The sequence below is a fragment of the Octodon degus genome, unplaced genomic scaffold (assembly GCF_000260255.1).
Source record: "Octodon degus isolate 3935 unplaced genomic scaffold, OctDeg1.0 scaffold00079, whole genome shotgun sequence".
Classification (NCBI taxonomy): Eukaryota; Metazoa; Chordata; class Mammalia; order Rodentia; family Octodontidae; genus Octodon; species Octodon degus.
This window is the reverse complement of record NW_004524655.1, coordinates 5,915,952-5,927,418: the sequence shown is the minus strand read 5'-3', so window position 1 is coordinate 5,927,418 and position 11,467 is coordinate 5,915,952. Positions and strand designations below refer to the sequence as shown.

At 40.3% G+C, this 11,467-nt stretch overlaps 1 protein-coding gene and 1 pseudogene across 2 annotated transcripts in view; both read right to left on the bottom strand.

The window, feature by feature from the left end:
* Nucleotides 1-11,467, bottom strand: part of Bicdl1 (BICD family like cargo adaptor 1) — a 138,938-nt gene that overhangs the window by 52,608 nt on the left and 74,863 nt on the right. The window lies entirely within an intron of this gene.
* LOC101593216 lies at nt 5,744-6,321 on the bottom strand (annotated as a pseudogene).

Below are 11,467 nucleotides of genomic sequence, written 5' to 3'. Positions count from 1 at the left end.
CGGGGCTGGCTGGCATGTGGTGCTGGGGGATTGAACCGCGGTCCCTGTGCTTTGCTAAGCTTGTTCTAAGTAGGTGCTTTAGACCACTGAGCCATCTTACCAGCCCCAATAATTATGTTTTCTGAACAACTCAAGTTTGATACCTGTGAAGGCCCATCTAATTCTTGCTGTTACATGTTACATCTAATACTTGTGGTTCTGCTACATCACCTCGTTTTTTTTTAATGTATTTAGCACAGGGTCTAAAGGGGCCACAGGGCCTCACTACGTAGATCAGACTCGTATTGATACTCCTGTTTACAGCCTCCCAAGCACTAGAATTACAGGCATGCGCCAACACGCCCAGTCTCAATCAATGTATCGTGTACCCCAGGGGCGCGGCCAGCACGTCTTATTAATATTACCTTGGTTCAGATATGTGATGTAGGCAGATGGAATACTGTACTCAAGATTTATGAATAAGGATGTTTAATGCAGTATTGTTTTTAGTAAAAACTTGGAAATAATCTAAATGTTTATTGCTAACAAATTTGAATAAAAACACTATAGTATATCAATCTGGTAGAATACTGTGTCTAACCATAGTAATACTGTGTTCAACAATGCAAAGTAAAAATAATGGCATATTTGATCTATTTATTTAAAATAACATATGTATATTTATTTATATACATATATGAAAGACTGCGTAGAAAGCAGTTAATCAAACTGTGTACAGTGAAATCTGTAGTAATTTTTACCTTGGAAAAATTATATTTTTGAAATTCGAGGTTTCTGATACACTTCTGTCAAAATAAAGAAAAAAACCCAACAGCTACATCACTGGAATCTGTGAGGCAGTGTTGAAAAACAGTAGAGATAGGTAGAGATGTTGTACAACCTTACAAAGAAGGGAAACTTAAGCACACAACATTTGCTGCTCCAGCCATCAAAATCAACCCCAAACTAAGAGGGTCTTTGTGAGTGGGGAAAAGTAAGCAGTACGGGCCCAGCTCATATCATGGTCACTTGAGATATTTAATACTGGACAGTACTGTGGTCCTTACAATCTCTGGGCCCAGTTATGAGAGCTGCTGAGTTATCACACCACTGTATCACCCCAGGGAAACAATCCAGTCGACTTTGTGCTCTTCCTGATCCAGAATCTTGATGTAGGGAGCCCTTTGGAGTCGCCATTCATCTAGGGATCCTGGGAACCAGTTTAACAGCTGCCTCAGTGGCTCTGCAGATCCAGCCCTGTGAGGCAGCCATGAGGCTCAACCTATTCTCCCACATTCTGGGGAGCAACCTAACAGCAACTCCAGAGTGGCTTGACTGATCAAGGCCCCCAGGAAGCCACAAGGTGACCCTGTCCCTGTCCGTTTTGTTGTGGTTCCAAGAAGCAAGTAAACATCCCTTTCCCAGAATCTCAGCACACTGAGGCTCTAAGAAGTAGATGCTCAGCCAGGAAGTTAACAGGAAGCATCTGGGTAGACATCCCTGAGTGTATCAGGTCGGCAAAGGGACCCATGAAGCCTTAGACACTAACAAGTTTCTGAATGGGCACAACAGTACAGCCCAGCCCCATGAATGTTTCCCACTATAAACGAGCATCACGCACTGTACCTACCTTTGACCACTGCAGTGGCACATCTTTTAATGATTTATGGAAATTGTCCAGTGCCTCACATTAGTAGCTGGGGATACTACACCCACAGCTATCAAAATATATGCTCTTCCCAAGGGAGTTGCATCCAGGTGATGGTGCAATACCAAAATCTCTGCAATCTAGGCCTCTGAGATACAGACATCAACAACATTTATTACGTGTGAAGAAGTGACATGGACACTACACTATAGTGTCCACCTGGAATCAAAACCAGCAAAATACAGTGGAACCTTGTTTTTTTTTTTTTTTTTTTAAAGATTGATTGATTGATTGATTTGGTACAAGGTCTCACCATGCAGCTCAGACTCATAGTGATCAGTCTCCCAGCACTGGGATTATAGGTGTGCACCACCATGCCTGTTTTTTGGCCAGCATGGTGTGGGATCGGTATGGCATGTAGTGCTGGGGATTGAACCCAGGTCCCTGCACTTGCCAGGCAGGTGCTTAGACTACTGAGCTACCTCCCTGGCCCTGAAACCTTGTTTCATTCCACCAAGCCATCATCCTGTTTCCGCCCCCCCCCCCAAACCTTGTTTCATGAACTTAATTTGTTCCACAGTTTTGGAAAAGATAGCCACATTCGTGTTTATGTAGGGAAGACAGCATTTGTGTTTGTCACCTGATGCAGAGTTTGCAAACAAGAACAAAATTTTGTCAAATGTGAACTAAGTACCACTGTATATGTACACTACACATATGCAGCAGAAGGTTTTTCTTTTTACTAGAAAAGCTACTAAATAAAACTCGTAGGTAGAATAATGTGTAAATACCAAAGCAGGGAATCAAGAAACATGAAAAAAAAAGGTAACACAATATCTCTAGTTGTATTTGGTAGAGCACACCTGGTGTCTTACCTAATAGGGAGTTTGAGATGGGAGGATGAACTGAACCCATGAGTTCAAGACCAACCAGGAGGGGGAAAATGATGGCTCCAAAGAATAAACACAAAAGAAAAGTTGACAAATGTCTGGAAAAGAATTAAAAAGAATAATTTTACAAAAAAGTAATAAGATACACAGGCAGTTCAATGAAATTAGGAAAACAATTTATGTTATGAAACAAAAATACACCAAAAGGAGATCATAAAGAACTAAGCAGAAATCCTGGAGCTGAAAAATTCAACAAATGAAATAAAAATAGTGGAAAGCCTCAACAGCAGAACTGATCAGTTAGAAGGATTTCTTAATTTGAGCAAAGATTTAAAAAAATAATTGAATCAGATTCTTAAAAAATTAAAAGAATGAAAAGACTCAGACTTTTCAGATACCATCAAGTGAATAAGCATTTGCATTCAGATATTCCAGAGGTAAAAGAAAAAGGAAAATTTGCAGAAAACCTACTGAGTAAAATTGCTGGAAACTTTCCAAACTGTGAGAATGACATGGTCATACAGGTCAAGGAAGCTCAAAGGATCTGTTTTCTTAATAAATCTGATCCCAAAAGATCTTTCAAGGCATATCATAATCACATTATCAGAAGTAGAAAACAAAATTCTAAACACAGGAAGAGAAAAGTGTCAAACCACTTAGGAGAGAATACCATTAGACTAACAAGAGTTCTCTGGAGAAATCTTACATGCCAGGAAACAAAGAAATGATGTATTCAAAGTCTTGAAACAGAAAACAGTGCCAACCAAGAATATGACAACCAGCAAAGTATCTTTCATGAATTAAGAAGAAATACTTTTTAAGACAAGTAAAAACTGAAGGAATTCATTACCACCAAACCAACTTTACAAAAATTACTTAATAAAATGTTTATGGGAATCTTACATTAAAAAAATTAAGATAAGGAGCCGGGGAGATGGCTCAGTAGAATAAGCACTTCCCTGGCAAGTGCAAGAGCCTGAGTTTAGCCACCAGTTCTGAAAAAAAAAAAAAAAAAAAAAAAATTAAGGTTAAAAAAAAAATTAAGATAATAGGTACCATCACAGAAGCATGTATAGAACTCAACTGTACAGCAGATATATAAAAAAGAATCATACCCTATTAATATAGGAAATTACCAAACTACAAAGATAATCAAAAGAGAATACAAGAAACAAAGGATTGGCTGGCAAGATAGCTCAGCAGTCTAAAGTGCCTGCTTAGGCAAGGTTAGGCAGCCACATGGCACCACATGCCATGCCAGTCCTGCCCTCAGGGCAGGCTGAGCCAGCCCAAAAAAAAAAAAAAAAAGAAAAGAAAAGAAACAAAGGACACACAAAACATCAAAAAAAGGGCCAGCCAAGTAACTCAGTGGATTAAAGCACTTGCAAGCAGGCTCAGGAGCCTGGGGTTTAATCCCTGGGCCTGAGTGCTAGCCCCACCCCTGGAGTGCACTGAGACAGCAACTGAGACTGGGCGTGGTGGCGCACGCCTGTAATCCCAGCACTTGGGAGGCTGTAAACAGGAGAATCACTACGAGTCTAATCTAGTGATGAGACCCTGAACACCCTGTAGACCCTTCCCTAAAATACAGAAAAAAAAAAAAGAGAGAACATAAAAATTGCAAACATATGCACTAAATACTGGAGAACACTGAAACAACATTATTATATGTAAAAGGAGAGAGAAGAGGACATCTGAGAGAATGGCAGAGTGGTGAATAACAAAACAACTGCCTCTCTGACGCGTGGTGTCTGGAATGCAGCAGTGTGACAAAGGAGGAAAATGGGTTCCTGGACCAATCAAGAATTGAAACCCACAGGAAGAATGAGAGACTGCAACACAGAAGAAGGAGGTGGCAAGTGGCACTTTCTTTGTGAGCCTGACTGATTGTATGGAAGGGAGGTATCAAACCTGCAGATGTACTGTGACTACTGGTGACCCTAAAGACTTCCATGGAAAAATGTATCAGTGGAATGGAGCAGTAGACACAGTGGACTGCAGTGGCTGGTGAATTATTCCGGTTCAGATATCTCTCAGGAGAGGGCAACTGGCTGGTAGCCATCTTGGACAGAGGCGAACTAAACTTGGAACTCAGAGCAGCATTGGGGTTGCTCCATTTAGCAGCTGCCATTGTCAGGACTGAGGTAGGACTGAGTTCAAGTGAGCAGAAGAGTCAAGGAGCTGAGTTCAAGCTGGCAGGAGGCACAGAAAGTTACTGGCTGAACAAAATGGATTCCAGCCTGACAGCCAGAAATCAGGCTGAACTTCAGAGGAACTGAAGGTGCAGGCTTGCTGGGATTATTTTCTGTCCCACTGTAAATCTATGGTTGGCTTCCTGGGATTAAACAATATGAATCGGGGCTCTGTCTATCAGTGACAGCAGACACTGAAACAGACAGACACTTTTTTCTTGATTGTTCTTATTTTAATATGAGAACATTGTTTCTAGTTTCCTTGTTCTGTTCCTGTTTTTATTTCTTCCTTCTCCTTCCCTCCTATATTCATCACCAGCTTCTTAAAGTTCACATAAGCTTCCTTTGTCCTTCGCCTCCTTGCTTCTAATCTCTTTTTGTTCTTTTATTTCTCTATTTTCTCCTGCAAAGCCCTTTTAAATTTTCTCCATTGAAATAAAACCACTACTAAGGGAACATTTATTGTGTATAATTTTGTTTTAGATTTTATTATATAACCACAAATTTAGTTCATATGTTTAAAGTTGGTAAACTAATAGTTACCACAGTTTGTCATTTTTTAGGCTGTTTGACACATTATTGCTGATTGTACTACTTTATTCAATGTGACATAATTAGTTGTTCTTCCCATATGACAAGAGTGAGACTGCCTAAGGGTCATAAACAATACTATAGGCCAGTGCCAAAGAAACAGGGGCTAAGGGCCAACAAGACAGCTCAGTGGACTAAGCGCCTGCTTAGGCAAGCACAGGGACCGAGGTTCGATCCATACTGAGTTGGCATGGTGACGCAAGCCTATAATCCCATGCTGGGGAGGCTGAAAACAGGAGAATCATTAAGAGTCCTAGCTGTGTAATAAGACCCTGCACAAAATACATTAGAAAACAAAACAGGAGCTAGGCCAAATAGCAACTTCTTACTTTTCTTTTCTTTCTTTTTTTTTTTTGAGACAGGGTCTTGCTTCACAGTTCAGGCTAGCCCTATATTCACTTTTGTAGTCCCCAGGCTGGTTTTTTTTTTTTTTTTTTTTTTGCATGGCTCTTTTCAGTTTATTGCATGAAGGAGTTACACGAGTCCAAGTGAAGGCGGACCCCAATGGTTACATTATACAAGCTGTGAGGTTTTTAAACTCGTGACAAGGGACTGAAGGGGCGCTCTACTCATTGCAAGGCAATCCTCACATAAGCTTCAGTGAGCCACAAGCACTTAAAACCCATGAACCTTCAGCTGATCGTCCTTGGCCAGTCCGATCTCTACCAGGAACTGGCATATGTTCTTGCGCTGGTCACCCTGGAGCTGGATTACTTCTCCATATTCTGGATGCTCGATGACAGTACCACTGCAGGCAAATTTCTTCTTAAACGCCTTCACCAGTTTCTTTTTATCGTAATCATCAGCGATCCCCTGGACGGTGGTGAGGGTCTTCCTGCCATTTCTCTGCTGGATTCTTATATGGATATAATCCTCAGTGCTGGCAGGAAGCAGGTCATCACCCTTACTTGCATCAGCAAAGGGGTCGAAAGAGTGGAGGTTCTGGATAGCGGACATATGATACGATTCCTTTTCCTCGGTGGAAATGGCCTGCGGAAGGCGGCTGCGGGAGAAGGCGGGTGGGTGGGGGGGGACACGGATCGCCGGGAAGCAGGGGGCTCGAGGGGGAGGCAGCTGAGTCGTCGTCGGCGGCTCAGTGACTGGGGCCCCAGGCTGGTCTTGAACTCACGGCCATCCTCCTGTCTAAAGCTCCCAAGTGCTGTGATTACAGGAGTGCACCACTACCCCTGGTTTAGACAGCACCTTCTCATCCTCAATAAAGATCGGAGGATGTTGCAACAGATTCAAAACCCAAAAGCCAGCCATATCAGGAAGACATCTCTGAGTAGTCATTTTTTAAGGGTTTCAAATACTGGCGATAAAGCTACTTGGCATAAGCAATTTATAAGGATCAATTCCAGAATAAAACTAAAAACAAAAAATAGAAAATGAAGGGCTGGGGAGCTAGCTCAGTGGAATAAGTGCTTGCCTGGCAAGTGCAAGGTCCCAAGTTTGATCCCTGGTACCACAAAAAAAAAAAAAAAAAAAAAAAGAAAGAAAGAAAATGATTAGATACTTAAGCAAAATGCAACCCCAACTTCCAGCTCACCAAAGGCAGACCCAGAGGGCAGTGAGATGGAATAATCCAAAAGCCACCTACCTGGAATCTTACATAGTAGTAACAGTAGAAGTAACAAAGTAGAATTGAGGCTGTAGAAAAAAATCAAATGAGAAATAATCTCTCAGATAACTACAGAGATGGTGACTATAAATGTTTGGGGCCACAACTTATAAACTGAGTCTAGGGGGTGTCCAAGCTTGTCCTTATCCTACCCTTTGAGCCATGACTGGAAACTTCCTGCTCTTTTCTGGCCACAGCTGAAAGCCCTAGGGCTAATGACTGCTGTGTCATTCACAGGGCAAGACCTGTTGAAGGCACTTAGAGGGGAAACTGTCCTCTATATCTCATCACTGTCCCTAAAAAAATGCTTTGTTCTTCTTACTAACCCACTATAGTCACCACTACTATTCTAGGAAGCATCCACTACCTTTACCCATTCTCTTTGACTCAAGTGTAATAAGTAAATAACAAGGTTCTGGGTGCCTGATCCTTTTGCTCCCCAAGAAAAACTGATCATTCCAGATCCCTACTGCACACCTATTTAATCTTTTGCTTTCTTTTCTCCATCATATATCGTATCACTTGGCAAAAGATTGGAGACTCACTGCAGGGGTTCCTGATAGCTGGCACCATGGAAAGGGTCTCCAACACATAATAAAAGATCCTATTTTTTTTTTTTTTTTCGGTATCAGGGATTGAACTCAGGATCTTATGTTTGCCAGGCAAGCACTTATTCTACTGAGCTATCTCCCTGGTCCTAACAAAAGACTGTAGAGCAGATGCAGATAAGACAAATAGAAGCACTAAGGAAAATGATGTAAACAATGAATGCTCAATATAGGAGAGAAATGGAATCCATGAAACAGATTCCAAGAGATACCCAGGAGATTAAAAACTCAACTGAACTATAAGCAGAATGAGCCAGTGAGAGGACAGAATATCTGAAGATTAGAGTCAGTAGTCATGAAAAAGAAAGATTCTTTTTTTTAAAAAAAATAGGAGCTGGGGAGATGGCTCAGTGGAATAAGTGCTTCCCTGGCAAGCAAAAGGGTCTGAGTTCAATCCCCAGATCTGGGAAAAAAAAAAAAAAAAAATCTTTTACTCTTTTATTTAACTATTTACTTGGAATAAGGTCTAAATATGCAGCTCGGACTCGTAGTGATCCTCCTGTTTCAGCCTGTCCAGCGCTGGGATTACAGGTATGTGTCACTATGCCTGGTTTCAGTGGCTGCCTTTTCATGCAGTACCAGGAATAGAACCCAGGTCCTTGTGCTTGCCAGGCAGGCACTTAGACCACTGAGCTATCTCCCCAGCCTAGGAAGGCTTCTTAAAAATAGCAAGGGGGCCGGGGAGATGGCTCAGTGGAATAAGCGCTTCCATGGCAAGTGCAAGGGCCTGAGTTCAATTCTCGGTTCTGCAAAAAAAAAAAAGCAAGGGACCATGAAAAATCAGTCCAACAACTACTAGACGATCCAAAGAATAACATAAGTTTGACCAGGGGCCAGGGAGATGGCTCAGCAGAATAAGCGTTTCCCTGGCAAGCACAAGGGCCCAAGTTCAATCCCTGGTTCCATTAAAAAAAAAAAAAAAAAAAAAGATTGACCAGAGCCAATAAAAAACCAGGAGATAGTGTAAAAGACAAAAAACCAAACCAAACCAAAAAACCCCAATCCATTCACAGAACAGTCAAAAACTTTCTGAGCATATAATAAAATACAGACAAGTGTGGTATACAGAACTCCAATTAGCCCTGATAAGAGGAGGAGGAGGAAGAGGAGAAGGAAGAAGAGGGAAGGAGGAGGAAGAGGAGGAAATGGACAGTCTCCTCCATATGAATTAACAAAGCTGAATTAAGAAGATATAAAAATTCTAAATAAACCATTATTAATCAATGAAACTGAAGATGTAATAAAAATGTGCCAACAAAGAAAAGCCTAGGCCCTGATGATTTTCTATTGAATTCTACAAAAATTTAGACAAGACTTACTACTGCTATTTCTCAACCCCCTTAATGACTAAAAGAGAAGTAATACTCCTAGATTCACTCCTAGAAGCAAGCATTACATTAATATCAAAAGCAGAGAAGGATCCAACCAACAAAGAGAAATAAAAACCAATCTTCATAATGAAAATAGACACGAAAATCTTCAGTAAGATACTAGGATTTATTCTGGGGACACAGGGATGGTTCAACATACGTAAATCAAAAAAAGTAATAATACACTATATTAACAGAATCAAGGGCTAAAACCATATGATCATCTCAATAGATGCAGAAAAAGCATATGACAAAGTCCAACACCGACTCATGACAAAAACTCTTTAAGAAAATTGGAACAGATGGTCTTTATCTCAATCTTAGAAAAGTCACTTATGACAAAACAGCTAACATAATCCTAAACGGACAAATAATGAAATCTTTCACTCTAAAACCAGGAATAAGACAATGATGACCACTATTACCATACTTACTCAATATAGCTCTGGAAACATTATCTAGAGCAATCAAATAAGACAAATATGAGGAATAAGGATAGCAAAGGAAGAAGTTAAATTACTATTACTTGTGGATGACATGATATGCTGCATAGAAAATCCTAAAACCTCCATGAAAAGACTTCTAGATTTAATAACCAAGTTTATAGCATAGCTGGACATATAGCCAATGCTAAAAAAATCAATAGCATTCCTGTACACAAATAACAAACTCACTGAGAAAGAAATTAGGGGAAATAACTTTTACAATAGCATCCCAAAAATGTAGTACTTACTAATCAATCTAGTGAAGAAAGTAAAAGACCTTTATATAGAAAACTTTAGTACTCTGAAAAAGGAGACTGAAGAGGGTATTAGAAAATGGGAAGATATCTCTTGTTTGTGAGTGGGAAGAACCAATATAGAGAAAATGGTCGTATTTCAAAAATAGTTATACAGATTTAATGCAATCTCAATCAAAATAGAAATAACATATTTCACAGAATTAGAGAAGACAATCCTTATCTTAGTTACTTTCTCTCTTTGCTGAGACAAAACACACAACACCCAAAATTAAGGAAGGAAAGGTTTATTTTGCTCACAGTTTGTAGAGGCTTCAGTCCATAATCAGATGGCTCAAAGGCAGGGCGGCATTGCAGAGGGGCAGCAGCTCAAGGTGGCAGAAGACTGCAAAATCAACAAGAGCAAAAAGGGGGAAAGAAAAAGCCTCTTTTTCCTCCTTTATAGTGTATTATCAGACTACCTGCCCCTCTAGGTAGGTATAGCACTCGTACTATCTCTGTGCCCTGCTGCAAGAGAACAGGCTCAGGATGTTTCCAAAGTAAGGACCCTCGCCTGCTGCTGAGTCCCTTAAACTTCTAAACTTCTCAAGCTGATAATGTATCAACCATTATAATTCTAAAATTTATTTAGAATGAAAGAGACATTACATACCAACAGCAATTTGGGGCAACAAAGGCAAGGCAGGGGGCATCATAATACCTGACTTGAAATTGTACTAGAAAACTACTGTGATAAAAACAACATGATACTGGCAAAAAACCAGACCTGAGGATCAATGGGAAACAACGTGAAACATACTCAGCTACCTTATCTTTGACAAAGGAGCCAAACACCTTCACTGGAAAAAAGATAAGTCTCTTTAATAAGTGGTGCTGGAAAAACTGGTTTTCTATATGTTGAAGATTAAAACATCTAATATCTTTCATCCTGCACTAAAATAAAATCAAAATGGATCAAAAATCTAAAGATTAAGAAAGAAAGACTAAATATGTTGGAAGATAACAGCAGGTAGAACTTTTGAAGGCAAAGATTTTATGAACAAAACCCTGATCACAAGGGAAATATCATTAAGAATCAACAACTGGGGCAGTACATTGAGCTCCATAGAGACAGCGCTGGGGCAAGTGGGAGCTGGACATGCACTGGGAGATTCTGTACCTCGCTGAGGAAAACAAGTAAATGGGCAAAGGAGATCCTAAGAAGCCGAGAGGCAAGATATCATCATATGCATTCTTTGTGCAAACTTGCTGAGAGGAGCACAAGAAGCACCCAGATGCTTCCGTTAACTTCTCAGAGTTTTCTAAGAAGTGCTTAGAGAGGTGGAAGAACACGTCTGCTAAAGAAAAAGGAAATTTTGACGATATGGCAAAAGCAGACAAGGCTCATTAGGAGTGAGAAATTAAAACTTATATTCCTCCTAAAGGAGAAACAAAAGAGAAGTTCAAGGATTCCAATGAGCCCAAGAAGCTTACTTTGGCCTTCTTGTTCTGTTTTGAGTATTGCCCAAAAATTAAAGGAGAATATCCTGGCTTCTCCACTGGTGATGTTGCAAAGAAACTTGGAGAAATGTGAAATAATACTGTAGCAGATGACAAGCAGCCATATGAGAAGAAGGCTGCTAAGCTGAAGGAAAAGTATGAAAAGGACATTGCTGCCTACTTGGCTAAAGGAAAACCTGATGCAACAAAAAAAAGGAGTTATCAAGGCTGAAAAAAAGCAAGAAAAGGAAGAGGAGGAGGATGAGGAAGATGAGGAGGAAGAGGAGGAAGAAGATGAAGAGGATGAAGAAGAGGAATGATGATGAATAAGTTGGTTCTAGCAGTTTTTT